The sequence below is a fragment of the Aythya ferina genome (genome assembly GCF_964211825.1).
Source record: "Aythya ferina genome assembly, chromosome: 1".
Classification (NCBI taxonomy): domain Eukaryota; kingdom Metazoa; phylum Chordata; class Aves; order Anseriformes; family Anatidae; genus Aythya; species Aythya ferina.
Window position 1 is genome coordinate 17,322,843 of NC_140296.1, and position 18,361 is coordinate 17,341,203.

Below are 18,361 nucleotides of genomic sequence, written 5' to 3' on the forward strand. Positions count from 1 at the left end.
TCAGGATGCATTTTGATTTTCAATGGTCCTCTAAAATAGGATACATCTCTTTTGACTTTGAAAAACATGGGTAAAGAACTATTAGCAATGTATTTGCAGAATTCTTTAAAAAATGAGGTATATTCAAGATTTATGTCAAACTATTTCAAAGTCTCACTGAAAGAATTGAGAATCTAAGTATTTCTTACAGCTGGTTATCTTCTAGAATGGTTGGGGGATACTCCAAAAGTAATGGCATAGCTACTTTTCAAAAAATAAAAATACAGATGAGAGGATATAAAAGTATTAGCGCAGCCATTACAAATGAGACTCAGATGTACCTTGCATATCATTATCTGCTTTCTTGTCCTTTTTGTTAAAGTTTGACTTCAGTCTGTTGGATCAAGCTGTTAATGCTGCTAAGACAAACTTAAGTTTGAGCAGGTGATAAAAGTAGGTGGGGGGAGGAGTCTCTCCTGGCTTCTTCCTACCAAAATCTGCTCAATGGCTGGAGTCAATCTGTTCTCTCTCACTGTGCTATTTGTGTATTATTTTCAATAATAGCAGGTAAAAACAAATAATGTAATTTTTAAGTTGACAGGATCTGCTTTAAGTTCCAAGGAACTTAAATCAAAGTGCCATTGTACACCCTGACACTTTACCAGATATTGCTATTTTCTGTTTTTACTTTATCTACAGCAAGAAACACAAAATATTGTAGATGAACTTAAAATCTGAAACTGCTGCTGTGGTTCCTAATAAAATTATGAGCAAGCAAAATTGTGAGTTTTTTTATCAAAAGCATTTATACCACTAGAGGTCCTTCATGGTCAGATTATGATTTCTTACACATTTTTTTCTCCACTTCTTTATGCATACTACATATGAGAATTACTGTTTATAAATAAATTTATTTTGTTCATTATAATATAATCTTAGAAAAATTGTGATTTTTCTTGCTGAATTGTTTTATGGGAAGAAAAACAAAAGAATATATGGATTTTTCAAATAGAATATTTAATGGAAACTCCTTCTTTATGAAGTAAAATGTAATTTTATTTTGTAGCTCAACAACTGCACATTTAACATTTCCAATTTTTCATCAACTTACACTCTGCTTCTCCAACAAAACCTCTCTTCTGTTAGAAAAAAATAAATAAAAAGAAGCGAAGGTCAAACTACTGAGACAATTCAGAATAAACAATTCAAACAATAGAATAATATATAAGGTAAATTTTGTCTGCCTTATTTTCATGGCTTTCTTCATATTTTTCCAAGTTAGAAGACGGTTGATAATGTTTGAAAACTGAAAGAACTGTGCAACCTTGGGAACTTGGGTAGTAGGACTGAGATTAGATGTATCTTTGCAAAACACAGTACTGCTTATCGGGAAACCAGTAACAAAGATTTGCAGCGTATGCTCATCGTTTGGAAACAATGAGGTCCTAAGACAAAGAAGTACTTGCTGTTCCCAGGATGGCCATGAGCTGGAAAGACCTAGTAGCAACACAAAGGGCAAATGGTAATCCTAGGATGCATCAGCACCCAGAGCCAGGACAAGAAGCAATGGGCACAAAGTGGCACACAGGAGGTTCCCTCTGAACATCAGGGAGCGCTTTGGTACTTTGCAGTGCTGCACTGTGCAGCACAGCTGTACTGAGCACTGTGCCTCGCTGGCACAGGCTGCCCTGAGAGGCTGTGGGGTCTTGTCTTTGGAGATCTTCAAAATCCACCTGGATGTGGTCCTGGGCAGCCTGCTCTGGGTGTCCCTGCTTGGGCAGGGGTTGGAGCAGACCTCCAGAGGTCCGTGCCAACCTCAACAATCCCGTGATTCTGTGGGCCTGTGATCAGCTGGAATCGAGACAGAGATGCACTGGACTATCATCGGTCCTTGGAGAAAATTCTTCTGAAATATGGCGTACCTGATGATTACTCATGTTCAAGAAGAATGCACAAAAATATGCAAAAATGGAGGCCGTGAGAGCATGGCTTATTAGTATAGCTGAGATGCTGAGATGGACGGGGCTGCTGTCAAAAAAATGCACTGAGAACAAACCTCAGAAAAGGAGATAAACCTTTACAAAAATAAAAGACAATGTTAGCAGAAGAACAAGCATGTATATAGTCAACTTTATTAATTTTAGGCTGAAAATAAGTGACGTGCGGAAAACGGACTCCACAATCAGTAAAATGGTGAAGTAGGTATGTTTATTCAGCACTGGGCAGCACAGGGGGTAGTCCCACCGAAGTTGTGCGCACCCCAACGTGGCAACTTGCCTTGGTTATATGCAGTAAAGAGTTACATATGCAAGGTTTCCCAATACACCTATACATATGCATAACCTATCTCCACTTCATATTAAAATTAGTTCCAAGAAGTTATTTCCATAAACTTCTCCCATCTGCGCTTGCACAGTGTCTCCTGGCGGTGGTTACCGGGGCTCGTGGGGATGAAGGCTGGCTGATAACTCTTCTTCATCACCACTGGCTGACCCCCTGCCTTTGTGCAGACTCAGCTGCTCCGTGGCACTTGTCCAAACCACAGGGTTGGTCTCAGCTGGCTTTTGAGACAGGTTTCCCGTTTTTGTCAGGAACCTTCCGTTGTGAGGGGCCCCAAGACTTCTTGTTTTGGTTAATTTGCACAGTGGTAAGCACAGACATTCAGTAACATCTGTTTTTAAGACAATTATCTAGGTGTTTGTTAACTGTCTACTAAGACTCTCTTAATTCCCTCTCTCATGAGAAGACATATTTCATATTTGCAATGCAGCGGCCTTTATCCAGAAAATCAGGCCCTGGAATAGATAATTCTTTGGGAGTAGTAGAAGAAAGAATCACGATAAATTACTTAGTGCAACGTAAGCGTTAGGCTGACTGACTCAGGGCTAAAATTCCAACGTTATGGTTCCTAACAGGCCTGTTTGCTGACAGCAGGCACTTATGGGGAGCGGGTGGCGGTGAGTCACAGGACCCCACAGGCTGAATGCCGGGCATTTGGTGCTGAGGGAGGTGCAGCAAGCAGGCGGAGGGATGCGCCATGGCACCTACACCATGGCACCTACACCATGGCACCAAGTGCCACCATTTCCCATGTGCTGAGTAGCCAATCAGCAGGCTCTGCCAGTATCGTGCCCATGGCTTTCCTGCTTTGATTGGTCAACCCAGCCGTCACTCCATGAGGTGACCCACTCAGTAGCGCTGGAGGCAGAAGTGGGGCGGGGCCTAGGCACAAGGAGTGAAGGCGTCAGGGTGGGGGCAGCTGTGGGCCCCCTGAGGGCACCTGGCTTTGTGGGGCCCAGCTGGTCATCTGAGGTGTGACCCCAAGAAAATATCTGTTGTTTTTGCAGATTTACTGCCCCTGAGGCCTAAGTAAACTCATGAGAGTGCTGATTTCAGACATAACCAGTTAGATCTCACAGGATTTCACTCCCAGCCCAAACATGACTGCCTCCAACCTTAAGTCCTCCAGCACTGGCACCACCATAAAAGAGCTGAGGGGATGCTGGAGGTACAGCTTCACCAGGGCAGCTACGTCTTGGGAAGGCAGGCACAGCAAAGCCCAAGTACCACCACAAATTGCATCTGCTCAGGACGTGTTGATAGCATGACTTTTCCCCCATTCTGCCACTGAAATGAAGGAAACTGTTCCTCAACCCCTTAGCAGATTTCTGTCCCTTTTCAAAGGCATTCTCCCAGTGGCTTCATGGAATAACATTTAACACCTCCAGTTACGCAGCCACAGCCTGCAACAAGACCTCTTTGACTTTAACCTTCTTTTCTATGGACTAAACAAAATAGTTTTGTTTAGTTTTGTTTAAGTTGGTCACCCTGATGATGATGAACATAATACTGGAACCTAGCAAATTGCCTCGTGTCCTGGGTTGCACTTAGTCAGCAATTATAGCCTAAGGAATATTCCTGAAGTTTGGAAAGATTTTTCTTTTTGTTTTCCAGGGAGAAACTCCTGACTACATGAATTCAGTGGGGATCAAACAAGTGCTCTTACACTTCCAGTGCAAAAGCAGAGGCATATGGGGTATAGGGCTGGAGTAACAAGAACAGCTCTAGTGTAGATCTGTTTTGTTAAGATTGGGTTCTTCTTGGTGAAGCACATTTTTCTGTGGTCCCACCCTATTTTTAATATAATCGGTTTAGGAATTTTAATGTTGAAAGGAAAATCACTAATTGCTTACTACGTTGATCCCATTTTATTATCAAAATACTTTGTGACAATACTCAGCCTTGATATTACAGAATAAGATACTATGGGTGTATATTTGTTTGCAAACCTTGCCATTCTGAGATCTGTCTTAACCAAGAGTGCATTGTGTCTGGAGTATTTATTTCAGACCACTTGTTTGTTGGTGATGGCACACTGAAAGAAATTATCACTAAACTCATCATGTCAAAGGCCAGAAAATACAGCTGATCTGAGTGAATGCCAGACTTTGCATTCTGTGTAGTTTATCCTTAAATATTAACACATGCATGCAGACCAAGGCTGAGAAGAGACTAACCAGGCACTGCCAAAACCAGGTTTAAGGCTGTGATAATAAAACCTAGTTTTTTCCTTCTTGTCCCTTTTTGCTATATTTTGTTTTCAAGTATTAATACAATCAGAACTATGAGAATTGAAATGCATTCTGAATTTTATTTTATTTATTTTGCACAAGCTCCACAAAGAAAATGAATATCCTAATTGTTATAAGGTAAGCACGTGAATGGAGGTCTCCAACTGCTCCGGCCTGATGAATGTTCCTTTCAAAGTGTTTCTTGGCTGCCCACTCGAGCGGAACCACGACAGTTTTATCAAAACATATTTTAGAATTGCAGAATAGTTTAGGTTGGAAGGAATCTCTGGAGGTTATCTGGCCCAACACCCTGCTCAAAGCAGAGCCAGCTAGAACAGGTTGTTCAGGGCCATGTCCAGTTAAGCCTGAATGTCTCCAATGCTGGAGATTCCACAACTCCGGAGGCCCTTGTCCCAGTTTTTAAGTACCCTCATGATATGTGAGAGAGAAAGATATGAAGAGAGAGAGAAACAGACAGATTCTCTCCTCTACTCAGAAATTCCCTTATTGTAAATGGTGACCGCTGTCCTTTGTCCTTTTGATGTGTGCCTCCAACAAAAATCAGGCTCTGTCTTCTCTACTTCCTCCCAACAGGAAAAGCAAAGACTGCGGTAAGATCGTGCAGCGTGGTTTAGTAGTTTCACCATTTAATGTCTCAGAAGCATGGTTTCTGCCAGTTTCTTTTTGAAGTCTTACATTTTCTTATTTCTTATTAACTGTTTCTTAGTTCTTTTATTCTGTTCACATCTATATTGAAAGAAGGGTTACTTATTCTTAGGAAAGACATCGTTCTTAAAATCAATGCATGCCTTCTGACACTGAGAACCACGCTTGGAGGAAGAGTATTCTGTAGAAGAATATTTGGTGTTACACAAGAAAAATCAGATATTGCGTATCAACCTCAATATGGAACTAAGATCAAATTAATTTTTCTTCATCTTAAGTTTTTGTCAGTATCAACAAAACATGAGTAGTAGCAGACATTCAAATGGTGTAAAATAAAACTCTACTTGACATATTAAAATACATGGTAGAAAATAGATACTGTAAGCTCATATAAATAATGCAGAAGTAAACAGAAATAAGATTTTTTTTCCTAATTTTCCTACATACACAAAAGATGTTTTATTCATGTTGCCTGCTTGAAGAAATTCTAGTTAAAAAACATGATCTTGTGTCACATCATTTTCCTCTTAGAACAATAATTACTTTTTTCTCAAGAACATTCTATTTCAGTATTAAGTATTTAAAGATTTTGTTGTAAATATCAATCTGTTCTATTATTAATGTTGGATCTTGGGTTTTGGTATTTTTATTCTGAAGAGTTCCTAAAAACCTTCTCTAGGAAGAGAAAGAGGAAAATGCTTCATAACAGTGGAATAAAATATAAAGAGGTTAGATGTCAACCAAGACCTGTGGAACGGCATTCCAGTCTTTGTTTTAATCCTGGCAAGACATCCGGCTAATGAGTAAATGATGCAAGCTGCACCTTTAACACCGCATTACCTTAGCTGAACTTTCGCTGCATTGGAAAATACTAGAAGATATTTGAAACCTACAGTTTAGCATACATCCAAAGGGGATTTTGTTATTGTTGTTGTTCATCTCATAAATTAATGCCAAATGAGCAGGTTTTGTTTGTTTTTGTCAAAAGGAGTCTCAGAAAATAGTAGTCTTGCAGACACTCAGGCAAAGCTCAGCTGCCATATTAGAAAAACATTCAGTACATACTTCACATGCTGAAGTGCTTTCCTAAACATTTTTACTAAGAATTGTAACCAGCTTGGTTCAGCCATTCTTTTTTCCTATTCCTAGAGCTAAAATTTATCACAGAATTCTCTTTATCTGACAGTCTTCATATATATACAACTTTAGTAAAATCAGTGTTATGTTGAAAAAATAAATCAATGAAGAAAGACTAATTCTTGGAGATTTGTTAGGAGGGAAGAGTTTACAAAATAAAATATGCTCCTGTCTAAAATCTCAACTGTTTCATAGTAAAATGGTTAGGATTTTATCAGGATTTTATCTCACTTAAAGCAATACAAGGTAGCAGTGCTCTATGAACTTTGATAGTGTTACACAAAGATACTTGTAACATTGACCAGAATTTTGTTTGACTGTTTTTTCTTACAACTTTTCCTTATATTCCTGGCCATTAGTTTTGGAAACTACAAGTTAGACCTTTAGACCTCTGGAAACTGCAAGTTAGACCACTTATACCACTAAAACCTTTGCCACCATTTCCCAGCCTTAAAAAAAGCAGACAGTGTCAGCCACAACAGTCACAATGTGACACCTCAGTATTACAGTGATCACTTCTAAGACACGTTTTATTTCTATAACTAGTACGTACAAATCAACGGTTATTCAGTTCTCACAGCATGCTAAATTATACTCCCTTGTTATCTGCATTTCATTAGCAGTGACTCAAAACTTTTTCAAATAGCTCTGATTACGTTTGCCTTTTGAAAAGACCATTGTGCTTCCTGGAGCTGTAAACAGTACAAGGTATTAGAGAATGCACACTCAGGAAAAAGGATTTTCAAAATTTGTAGGCAAATATGTATTTACTTGTACTTTGACTCACCTGGAACTGTCAGACAATTTCCCATTTCTTAACGGGTAAGTCAGAACTTCACCTAAATCAAACAAAGGGCTAGGTAGCCAACTGCTCACCTGACCCTGATGAGCTGCAATTATTGGATACCTTCAAGGAAAAATGTAATAAAAAATGTTCCTATGAACCTGATATAAATGCTTCTAATTGAATGAAGTATGAAAACCAGAATGTTTGATAAGGCTTAATCACTGCTAGCGAAGGCAACCTAGCTTTTATCTCCAGGTCTGGCATGAAGAGAGCTGCTGAATGACCTGTAATGCTGCCAGCAGAGCTGAGCATGCCTAGGACTTCCAAAAAGGGGGCTTGTTCATAAAAATAACCCTTAAACTCAGGTAATTGTCTTCCAAATTATTTATTAGTCTCATACTGTCAGCTGCTTGTACTAACAAACATTCATTATTGTGTTACTGTTAGAGCAGTGAATGTGATGCTATCATTTGAGGAGTCTTCAGCAAAGACAATGGGGGAAACCCATCTTACCACAGCTATTGGAATTTATTTCTGGAAAAAAGTCACTTTTCTAAAAATGATTGGTCTGTAAATCTCTCTGTGGGTCCAGTCCTATAAAACGCTGAGAATCTCTGCAGCACAGATGTTTTTTCCATGGGCTTTGACAAAAGTAAGAGGAACACTTCACTTAGGCAAAGTGGTTGTTTGGTTGGTTGATGTTGTTTTGTTTTGTTTTTGTTTGGTTTTTTGGTTGGTTGGTTGGTTGGTTGGTTTGGTTTATGTGAAATTTTTTTGTTTGTTTTTGTTTGCTGTTTTTTTTTCCACCCTGTCTTAAAATTACGTTGGCTACAAAAAGAGAGTCCCATCTCCATGACACACATTCTGTGACATCTCCGGCATAGCACCTCACTAACACATTGTATAATTACAACTTCTGAACAAGCTTAATTGCTGCCAAGGCACCCCGATAAACCCAGCATGCCCTGTAAGGCACGACTGGCTAAACAGAACGTATCTGAAGGTAAGCACTGAGTTTGGCAGGTAAGACGTTGATTATTTTTTTTTTTTCTACCACCGTGCTCAAACGTTTACTTTTATAAACTTTTACTTCATGAAGGATTTTCATCACCGCCCCTCACGGCAGCAGCGGGGTCTCAGGCACCAAGATGGCGGCTCCCCGGCGCCGCCTGGCGGCTGGAGGAGCGGCGGAGAGCGCGAGCTCGCGCGCCAGGATGGGGGGGGAGGCAGGCGCATGCGCAGTCGCGCGCACGCCAGGCGCGATGGCGGCGGATGCTCGCCCAGCTTGGGCTTTGGCGCCAAGGGTGAGGCGTCGGAGCCATCTTTGGTTCCCTGAGCGTGGTTTAAGCTTCAGAGCTTTACCGGATTAGTATTTGTTAACGCCCTCCACACCACTGCTTACAATTTATGGATTGTTGTTAATAAACAGTGGAAATGTTTGTTAGCAGTACATCCAAAATTAGGTACCGGTATAAAAATCACAAAGCTGGCACTGCGGTTTGAGCAGCAGTGGCCACAGTTGTGGTGTCCATCACTGTGGAAGTAATTAGGCTCAAGAGCTCTCACATGAGAAACCACTTCCTTTCCAAGCAAGAAAGATGATATGCAGGGCTACTTCAGTGATAACTGAGAAGATAAAAGCCCAAATATCCATGTAACAACTATTACGAGAATGGGAAAAAAAAAAAAAAAAAAAAAAAAAAAAAGCACATGCTTTTCTATTAAAAAGCTCTACCTGTAATTCTGCTATCAGCATAAAATATTCAAGTGTAGCTAATAGTAAACATTAACTCTTTCATTGGTAATGTTTGTTTTTTAAAAGAGTAAAGAGCCATTTCTTCGGTATACATCCCCTTTGTTCAGCATTCCAGGCCATATCATATGTGTCAAGGAAGGAAAAGTGATTGTTCGCTTATCTGGGATAAACTTTTAACATTCATCTTCATATTTTCAATGTTAAAATGTGGGTTCTGCCAATAAAACACTCAGAAGGCACACGCGGTAACATGGCAGATACACAGATGCTAAACTGTTGTGTCAGGGAGTAGGTATATTTTGAGAACTGAGAGTGCTGGACATACTGAAAATTTTTTCCTTAATTTCTCAAGTGAGCTAGAATGACAAAGTCAGTTCATGCACTTCATAGAACATGAATTATAAAATACCCTGAGTTGGAAGGAACAGACTCGCAGAGGGCTCCTCGTACAGCTGAGGAGGGAAATGAGAGATCTCCCAGCCTGCATGGGGTTTGTGCTGTCTCCCCACAGGGATCCAGCAGCTCCTCACCCCCTTCTAGGCCTGAATTCATCCCCAGGCTGCAATTTCCTTTGGGGCCATATCTGACCCTGCAGGGGTTCCTTCATCAGCTGCAGTCCCTGCAGGGAGGACTCCTCATAAGTCTCCTCTTGCATCTCCTGTCATCACCTCTTGAGCCTCCTTCTGTATCACTGCTTAAACTTCCTCATGTCTCCCATTGTACTTCCTACCTCCAGCAGCTGTTTTTTTTTTTTTCTTAAATATGCTTTCACAGAGGGCAGTGTGGTTCTCTAATTGGTTCTAGTTTTGGTGCAGGATGGGTTGGTGTTGTCCATGCCAGCTGGAACTGGCTGTGACTGAAGGGCTGCCAGTGACCTTCTCCTACAAAGGTCGCCCGTGTAGCTCCCCTGCTACCAGCACTGCCAGTTATGCCCAATATACCAGTTTCTTTCAGTACTGGCAACTCAAGATCTAATTAGCCACCGTATTTAGACAGAAGTGTTCTCAGCCTCACCTCTGCTGCTCCACTGGCCAGATTTCCTCTGTCTCTCACTGCCACCTGGTGGATAGTGCTGCTTGTCAGAATTGTCTACCGTGGCACATCAAGCAGACAGACCCAGGGAGCTTCCTTTCCTTCGACACTGTATCCTTTGGCAGATAAAAAGAGAGCTACATAGCCATCACTGTCAATATATTGATTCAAACCAGTCATAGCATGTAAGTAGCAGCATTCCAAGACTGAACACTGAGAATCCCTAAAAATCTTTGACTGATTCCTGAAAAGAGTTTTCCTTGTGAACCCAGACACTTTCTGGGCCATAAGAACTGAAATGCTGAGAACAAAGAGGTGTGGGTGATCTTTGAGAAACCTCAGGCTGGACTTAGTGTGAGGGTTTGACTTGTTGATAATGATTTTCATTTTCATCCTAGGTGTCATTCAGATTCAGATTCATCCCTGGGACCAGGAGCAGGACTTGAAAAGAGGCTTCACCAATGAAAGGTTTGTCTGTGTTTTATCTGAACTAGAACAATCTCGTTTGGAGGGCCGGTAATATCCCTGACAGTAACAAATGACTCAGAAGGGGTAGTGGAAGTGAAACCCTCCCTTCCTGGCAGGGATCTCAGAGAGCTGTTTCTGCAATGGTATGCAAATAAACCCTGCTTCAACAACCTTACTTCCCTCCACACCCCTCTCCCCCCTCTTTTTGTTATCCTGTTCCCTCATCCACATTCCGCTCAGTCCCTTCAGTGAGACCATGGGCAAAGCAGCAGGCTGGGGTTGGCGCATGGTGGTTCCTCCATCAGTAGCTGCCCCTTTAGTCATCCCTGGCTGGGTTGGAGTTGGGGTTTGTGTCGCAAGCTCCATCCTGTGGGAGGGATGGTGCAACCCCGGCGGGAGGTTGGGTGGCTCAGCCTGGAGGTTCCTGCTGTGCTGGGTGTCATGCTGGCACGGGGTCATGAAGTTGTACCGGGCTCTGTTCCCCTCCCTGGGCTCCCCACAAGTTGCAGAGATGATCCTGGTCATGGGTCTTCCCTCCCTGTAGTCTTTTTTCAGCCACAGCCGATTACCCCAGTACCTGGCAGTGCCCTTGGGTAAGGGATTTGCTAGAGAATACATTGTGGATAATTAAGCCATTTCTTTTCTGGTTTGCTCTCACTGTTGCTTATGTTCACAGTCTGCTTGCTCCAGTCTTTTCTGGATGCTTTTGCAATTCTTGGTGGTCAGTAGGTCATTTGCACAGCTTGGCTGTGTCCTTGAGCAAAACCAACAGCCCTCTGATCATGCTTTAACTGAGTAAAAAGTCAGTTAATGTTCACAGTTCGTGCTAACAGCTACGCTAACTCAGCCTAACCCGTACTAATACCCACACACAGCAGCTCAGCTGCTCTCTCCAGCTGCTGAAGCCCCAGGTGTCACTCGGGGCTTCTTCTGTCTATTACACACACTTGCACACAGAGAGCCCCCTTTCCCAGGAAAATTTTTAGAAATGCTATTTTATAATAAGCTCAGACTAGATCTTCCTAGACTGAGGGAGACAGAAGGAAGGTTCAGGGTATTGCCAGACAAGCTGTCATGGTCCTGAGGACTCTAACAGGCCTGAATTGCCCTGATCAGCCTCATATGGGGCCTCCCCTCACTCCCCAGCCCATGGGAAACTTTATTTAAACTCTAGTCAGCTTTAAGTGGCTTTCCAAACCCTACCAGAGTGTGAAGGTTCCCATCACAGGTCTGCCTCTGACAGCTGTACGGAAGCTGTAGTTCTTCAAAATCTCAGTTCTTCAAAATCTCCAGTAACACACTGGGGCAGCAAAAAGTCTTGTGTACCATAAAATATTTCCACAGCTTGGATTTCAGCATTTTTAAAATGTTCTGTGGCTGAGCCTCTCACTTCACTATGAGTAACAGGATGGGGAACATAACACTGCTTAACAACTTGTTTAGAAGGCAGTTTGGAAATTCTTTTCCTTCATCTGTCTGTAGTTTCTGCTGCGTGCATTCCCTGTTAAGAGCAGTTTTTAAAGTCCCAGCTATCTCAGAGCCCAGCTTGCCTTTCAGACCCAAAGTCAGGGCCTATTTGGATTTTTAATTTATATATATATATATCTCACTGCCAAGATGTGCTTAACACTGGCATTGTATTTGGAAAACTCTTGAATAACTACAGAAATACACCCTCCATACATTGAACATCCCCCTTTTGACACAATCACGTTGTTTCTTCTAAAATGCTTTCTTGCAGGCCTGCAAAAGCTTTAAGCACTCCTTGTTTATGAGCCATTTTGCTCACCTGGTATCTGTTCAGATCAATGGTTTGTATTTTAGCTGCTTCAGAAAATAAAATTCCAACACCAGCACTCCACATCTCTCCAGGAGCTAGTAAATCTCTTTGGCCAGACACTCTGGCATAGGCATGTCCAGTAACACACTGACAGTACACCTGCTTGTTTGTTTGTTTTAAAAGAAAAGAAAGGAAAGCACCAGACAGGCAATCTGGTCATGGTCAAAGACACCATTAACGAGGTATCTGGGATCTGTGGGGTTGCCTGTGTGGCACCTTCAGACTTCTTTCTTTTTGAACACCACTGTCTTTGACCTTTCTTTGAATGCTGCTGTGCCAGGCAGAACTAAAACTGGTAAGAAATGCTGCCTTTTACTCAGACAAGTTCAAGTTTTGGAAACTTTCTGCAAAATCTCTTTTGACCCAATGACGAGGAAACACAGCACACGTATGTAAGACGTGAGGGTATTATGAGTAACTAGAGTGGAGATCCAATGCCTACAATTTACTTTATTTATTTTTCTTTCTATCAGGTGATGTTTCTTTGGGATCACATCTCCATCCTTAGATCTGGGCTCTTCAGCAGAAGGTACAGCTTTAAGAATTGCAAAGACTTTTTTTTTCAGATGTCTCATGAAAAAACAATGGCAGTAAGTGAGACTTCAAACTAATGGAGCCAACTGTAGGAGGAACCTCTGGCTTTGTCACCACTGTGGAATTCCCTTGGGCAGAGGGAGGACTTCCTGCCCTGAAGGCACTTGATCTACCTCCAGTGTAAGCAAGATGGGGCTCCAGCTGGCAGCGTAGGGACTGGCTTTTGGGGTGCAAGACCCTGGAACCTACTTGCAGTTCCTAAGCCTGAGACAAACCTTTGCCCTAGAAGGATGCAGGGCAGCTGACATGTTTTTAGGATTTACATTGCCCCTAGCCTACACCATTCCTCCAGCGGTCAGAGGGAGTTGGGTGTGTGCTCCTGTGCTCATTCTAAAACTGTTTATCACTTTCTGTATTAGATCATCAATACCTAAGCTGGCAATAACTCTGCTACTCATGTGTCTTTGTTGTTCCCTGTCCCTGAGGCAAACTAACAATTGCCACTGCAGTTTCTGTAACCCTTCAGCCTTCCACCCAAATTGCAAGGGAAGAAACCTTACCTGTGCTACCAGCTTCTGCTGGCGTAACCTAGTCAGCTCAGGCTCAGCAGATGTAATTATGGCTCATTTGTCTGGGCAGTTCTTCCGGGCAGGTGAAACTCAGTGACACCTACCATGCATGGAAGCTCTCTGTGTAATTTTCGTAAGTGGTGCAGGGAGAGTTGTCTTCCCATCCTGAATTAATTCAGCAATTCCTTTTGTGTATCAGCGTCTTCTGTGTCCTTTGTGAGGCCTGAAACAGTACAAAGCATAAGAAGAGTTGCAGGCACACGACAGGGAAGAGCAATTGGGAAGGCAATTAAAAATCATATTTTTCTTCAGAATTTATCAAAGAATGCATCTGGGGCAAAGGTGGAAATTTGAGAAACACAGATGAGCATGAGAGTGGGCAATGACTTACAGGGTTCTTTCAGAGGTGCAAGGCTTACAGAAGAAAGTACTGACTTTGACCAGCGTACCCACAGGGTGTATGGCACAAAGCTGAGACAAAAAACATCCTTTGTGAGCTGAATTCTACATTGTTTCATGCCCTGGCACTTCCCAGACTGAAAAGAGATGTAGGAGGTGGACGTCACCAGAGCAAAGAATGTGCAGAATCTCAGAAGGATTTATTCCAAATGAGAAATGGAGAAGCTGAGTGAGGTTACAAGTAACAGAAAAGAAGGCAGAAAAATGCATTGCTCATTTTAGATAGTAGAATAAATTGCTATTTGGATTTGGTTCTTAATCTCACCTGCCAATGTGCGTGAATTCAGTTGAGTATTTCAGTGGGGCAGATCGCATGTCCCTAGGTTTTCCTGACCCCTCCCCGAGCTAATTGTACTTCTGTAACTGTGATGCCTAACAAGGCCAGATTTGGGGAAGTGGAGACCATCTACTACCAGAGCAAACAGACATTTGGGAGGCAATTGTTGGAAGGCTGATCTAGACACAGTCAAGGTGAAACTGGGAGTGGCTGCGCTGGGTGTAACAATATTACAGCATCGTGAGGGAGGCAAAGAGGGCGTCTGCTGAACCAGGTGACGGGCCTATGGATGGGAAGCTTACTTGTTTGGAACAGGGGTGGCTTACCAATTGGTGAGCTGTGAGGCAAACTACACAAATTACTACATGTTTATAAAACATCAATTAAGTAAATACGGAATTTCTGGCTTTTAATGTTCAGAAGAGTTGTGGCTTTGTAAGCCTGTCTCTGAAACTATGGTGTTGGCCCTTCTGGAATACCAGGTTTGAGAAGTTGGGAAAAGTTTTCCTTTTCCATCTGGGTGTTCCTGAGTGCCTCTGTGAGTTCGTTCCGCTGTGGAGTTGTTTCACTTGTGTCGTTTGCACAGAGCAATTAAAATGCCTCATGAGCAGAGCAGCTCTGAGCTATGTATGTGTAGGATCCGTGGATTTTGATGATTCAGTTCTGCAGCATTTTCTTTCTTATTTTTGCAGTGTTTATGCATTTGTTCTAGCACGTACACATCTGTCTCAGCAACACAGGGAACACCTTCACATGCATCAACCAAGGACAGCTTCTGAGAGGACAGAGCGTACCTTTGAATGAACCACCGCATTACCACGCAGAGACTTAGGAGGCTAAAAATACCCTCACCAACCATTTATTTGTGTTGAAATGACTGGAGACTGTTATTGATACCATAAACTGAAAGAAGCTTATAACTCCTACCATGTTTTCCCAGAATCTTCCTCTCTCCTTGGCCTGTGAAGAGCTCCAGGTGTTCCAGACACAGTGCCAGAAACGAAGCTCCAGCAATACATAACAAATGAAATAAGATTGTGTTAAGCAATAAATACAGGAATTTCTGACACATTTCCCTTTACTCAGTGGAGGTTTTATGATGCATTATTTTTTTTCTCAACCACCTCAGCTCCTTCTAACACATCAGCAACAGGAATTTGCCACCTATCCCTAATACTGTTCCACAGGTCTGTGGCTTTTTATGGTGGACATGCTGTCCCACAAAGTTTAACTGCTTTTCTGCATGCAGTAGCATCACTTAGGTTATTCCCCAAACAAACTGCTCCCAGTCTGTTCTGAAGTTTGAAGCTGGAGCTGTATCAGAGCTGAGGAATATATAATTAGTGTTTGTATCTTCCAATAGGTCTGTTGGTTAAATGGAAGATACTTTCTTCCCTTACAAACCTTGCCTCTATTACAAAATAGAAGCCTCTATTCTTAGAAAAATGTTTTTAGTTATTCCTAAACTTTACTGTAGAAAGACGAGCTGAAGGTTCTCATACAGAAGGACTATTTGGAGGAGGGAAAACACAAACAAACAAACACCAGCAAAAGACCAAGCAGGCACATGATGGCATTCTGGTAGCTCAGTCATGAGAGCTGCGTACAAACCAACACAGGGCAGAGACGCAGCAGACTGCCAGAAATACAGAGCACAGGAGTACTCTCATTATGCACAAACCAAAATTTAAGCAGGATTGAACAAAAAATGTTCATTTTTATTTAGTTCTGTTCCTACAGAACAGAAGGGGATGAAAGGAATTTTTTTCAGCTAAGAAGGCTGAGTAGAGTAGGGTAACACCAGAAGTTCACATGTGGTATCCAGTCCTGCAAAGGCTGCCTGGGGGAGCTCAGGCAGGTAACCTGGATCTCACTGCCTGAGCCCCACTTCTTGACATGGAGATGGCACTGTAGCATACAGAATGTAACTACACTGATATTTCTTACACATTTCCTTGTGATTTTGATGTGAGTTCGACAACTATTACTTAAAAGTGTATTTCTCTAACTTACCAGAATGCAATTTGCTATCAATATGTAATTGCATAATCACTACTCCTTTTTTGATACAAACACTTCCATGCTTGAAGATATTTTTCATAATTTTTCTTCCAAAAGTACACTTTTAACATCAACTTTAATGTTAGAGGGGCATAAGACTTATGATGGTTCTGATCATATAATTTGTTGGGTTTGTTTGCAGCCATAGACAGCCATACAAGCAGCGTCATTTCCAACAGAAGCTGAACAGTACAATTGCTACAACCTTAAACATAGTTTCATGAGAAGGTGCACAAGCCCTTGTCAGACAAAAAGAGACTGGGTTCAGTGTTACCAACAAGAAGAAGGAATGTATATGCCATTGAGGCTCTAGTAAGCAAATTCAGTGATTCTGAGGAAATTGATGAGTTTACAGCAAGAGGAGTGCCTGTGTGCAGCTTTGTCTTCATTAGCATTCAGCACCTCGAGCACTTAATCCTAGTTTCCACTGATGCAGGCACGCACAGACCCGCTCAGCAGCTACTGCAAAACTTTCCGTACAAACATAGTGCAAAAGCAAATGTGGTGGTCTTTTTTTTCACAGTCTTGCCAGGTGAATATTCACTCTGCACTTCAGTAAAACTGTACTATTGGCTTGGGCTTGTGTTGTCAGACACGCCTTAGAATAGCATTTAAATACTATGATCTTCCTTTGGCATCATCTCCTCATCCTTTTTTCTTAATGAATTTACTTGAAGATGTTCATATCTCCCTCTTACTGAGAGCAGAAAGTTCCATAAGCCATCACAGAGGTTTATGTTAGCTTCAGCAGGAGTTGGAATGACTCACTGAAAACACCACAGGAGAAAGTGTGAAACCCATCAAATACTATGAGCTGCAAAAATAAAGAAGGGCAGCAGATTTATTCTCATACCACATAAGAGATTTTAAGGCAGACTGATCATATCAACATAGTGCCATTGTGCTACTCAGATACTAAATTTATGTGTGCATCAAAGAAGTGAGTAAAGAAACATTACCAGACTGTTATGGTTTAAGAAACATCCTTCCCACTGAAACCCAGCTGGCTCCATGGCACTGAAGGAGAGTCATTATTCATTTGTAGGGAGTATCCCACCTCCAGTACTACTCTATAGAAAAAGAAAGAAAAAGGAAAAAAAAAAAAAAGAAAAGGAAAGGGAAAGGGAAAGGGAAAGGGAAAGGGAAAGGGAAAGGGAAAGGGAAAGGGAAAGGGAAAGGGAAAGGGAAAGAGAGGAAGAGAGAAAGAAAGAGAGAGAGAAAGAGAGAAAGAGAGAGAGAGAGAGAGAAAGAAAGAAAGAAAGAAAGAAAGAAAGAAAGAAAGAAAGAAAGAAAGAAAGAAAGAAAGAAAGAAAGAAAGAAAGAGAAAAAGGAAAAGGAAAAGAAAAAGGAAAAGAAAAAAAAAGAAAAAGAAAAAGAAAAAAAAAGAAAAAGAAAAAGAAAAAGAAAAAGAAAAAGAAAAAGAAAAAGAAAAAGAAAAAGAAAAAGAAAAAGAAAAAGAAAAAGAAAAAGAAAAAGAAAAAGAAAAAGAAAAAGAAAAAGAAAAAGAAAAAGAAAAAGAAAAAGAAAAAGAAAAAGAAAAAGAAAAAGAAAGCTCCCAGCATCTTCCAACAGCATATGCATAGTTGAACTTTCTCTGCAATGAACTGAGCAGCTGTGTCAGCTTCCAGACTTACAACCTAGGCCATAAATATGGGCATGGCATCTTACTTCCAGTCTGGTCCCTTAGTTCTCTTCAGTTCTTGGGAAAGCATAATTTTTCAGACCCAGCTCGACTGGGGTTGAGAATCCATTACTTTGGTCCATATCTCTCTAAGCCTCTGTGTAACGACGTGTGCATGTTCTTCACCTGATCTGTGGTGACCTACCCACTTTAAAAAAAGTTAATAATAATCCACACAAAATCATAAATAAATAAATAAATAAATAAATAAATAAATAAATAAATAAATTGATGAACTTTCAGATTGCAAGGTATTGAGTTATGGCTTAGCGCAGTCATCTATCTAATAATACAGTAGATTTGGAAGTAGTATTTTTGTAATAATTCCCCAGAATTTAGGCTGGATTTACACTTCCTGGGAAGAGCTGCCAATGTCCTGGTAGTGGAAACTGTCTGAAGGAAGGTCAGGTTCTTGCTGCTGCTTTAACTTTTCTGTTTCATCTGTTCCAGCTCCTCAAACCAAACCAATTTTTGATTGATCTCTTCTTCCAACCACTGGTCAGAGATCTCTGCAATGGACTGTGTGCTGTCAGGGCCTCTGCTG

The 18,361-nt window shown here is 41.5% G+C and overlaps 1 long non-coding RNA gene across 1 annotated transcript; it reads left to right on the forward strand.

Annotated features, from left to right (window-relative positions):
• The first annotated feature begins 9,926 nt into the window (after positions 1 to 9,926).
• Positions 9,927 to 12,834, forward strand: LOC311429653. The gene is made up of 3 exons (XR_014688327.1): positions 9,927 to 10,113; positions 10,327 to 10,396; positions 12,710 to 12,834. It is a non-coding gene; the product is annotated as an uncharacterized lncRNA (long non-coding RNA).
• The last annotated feature ends 5,527 nt before the right edge of the window (positions 12,835 to 18,361 follow it).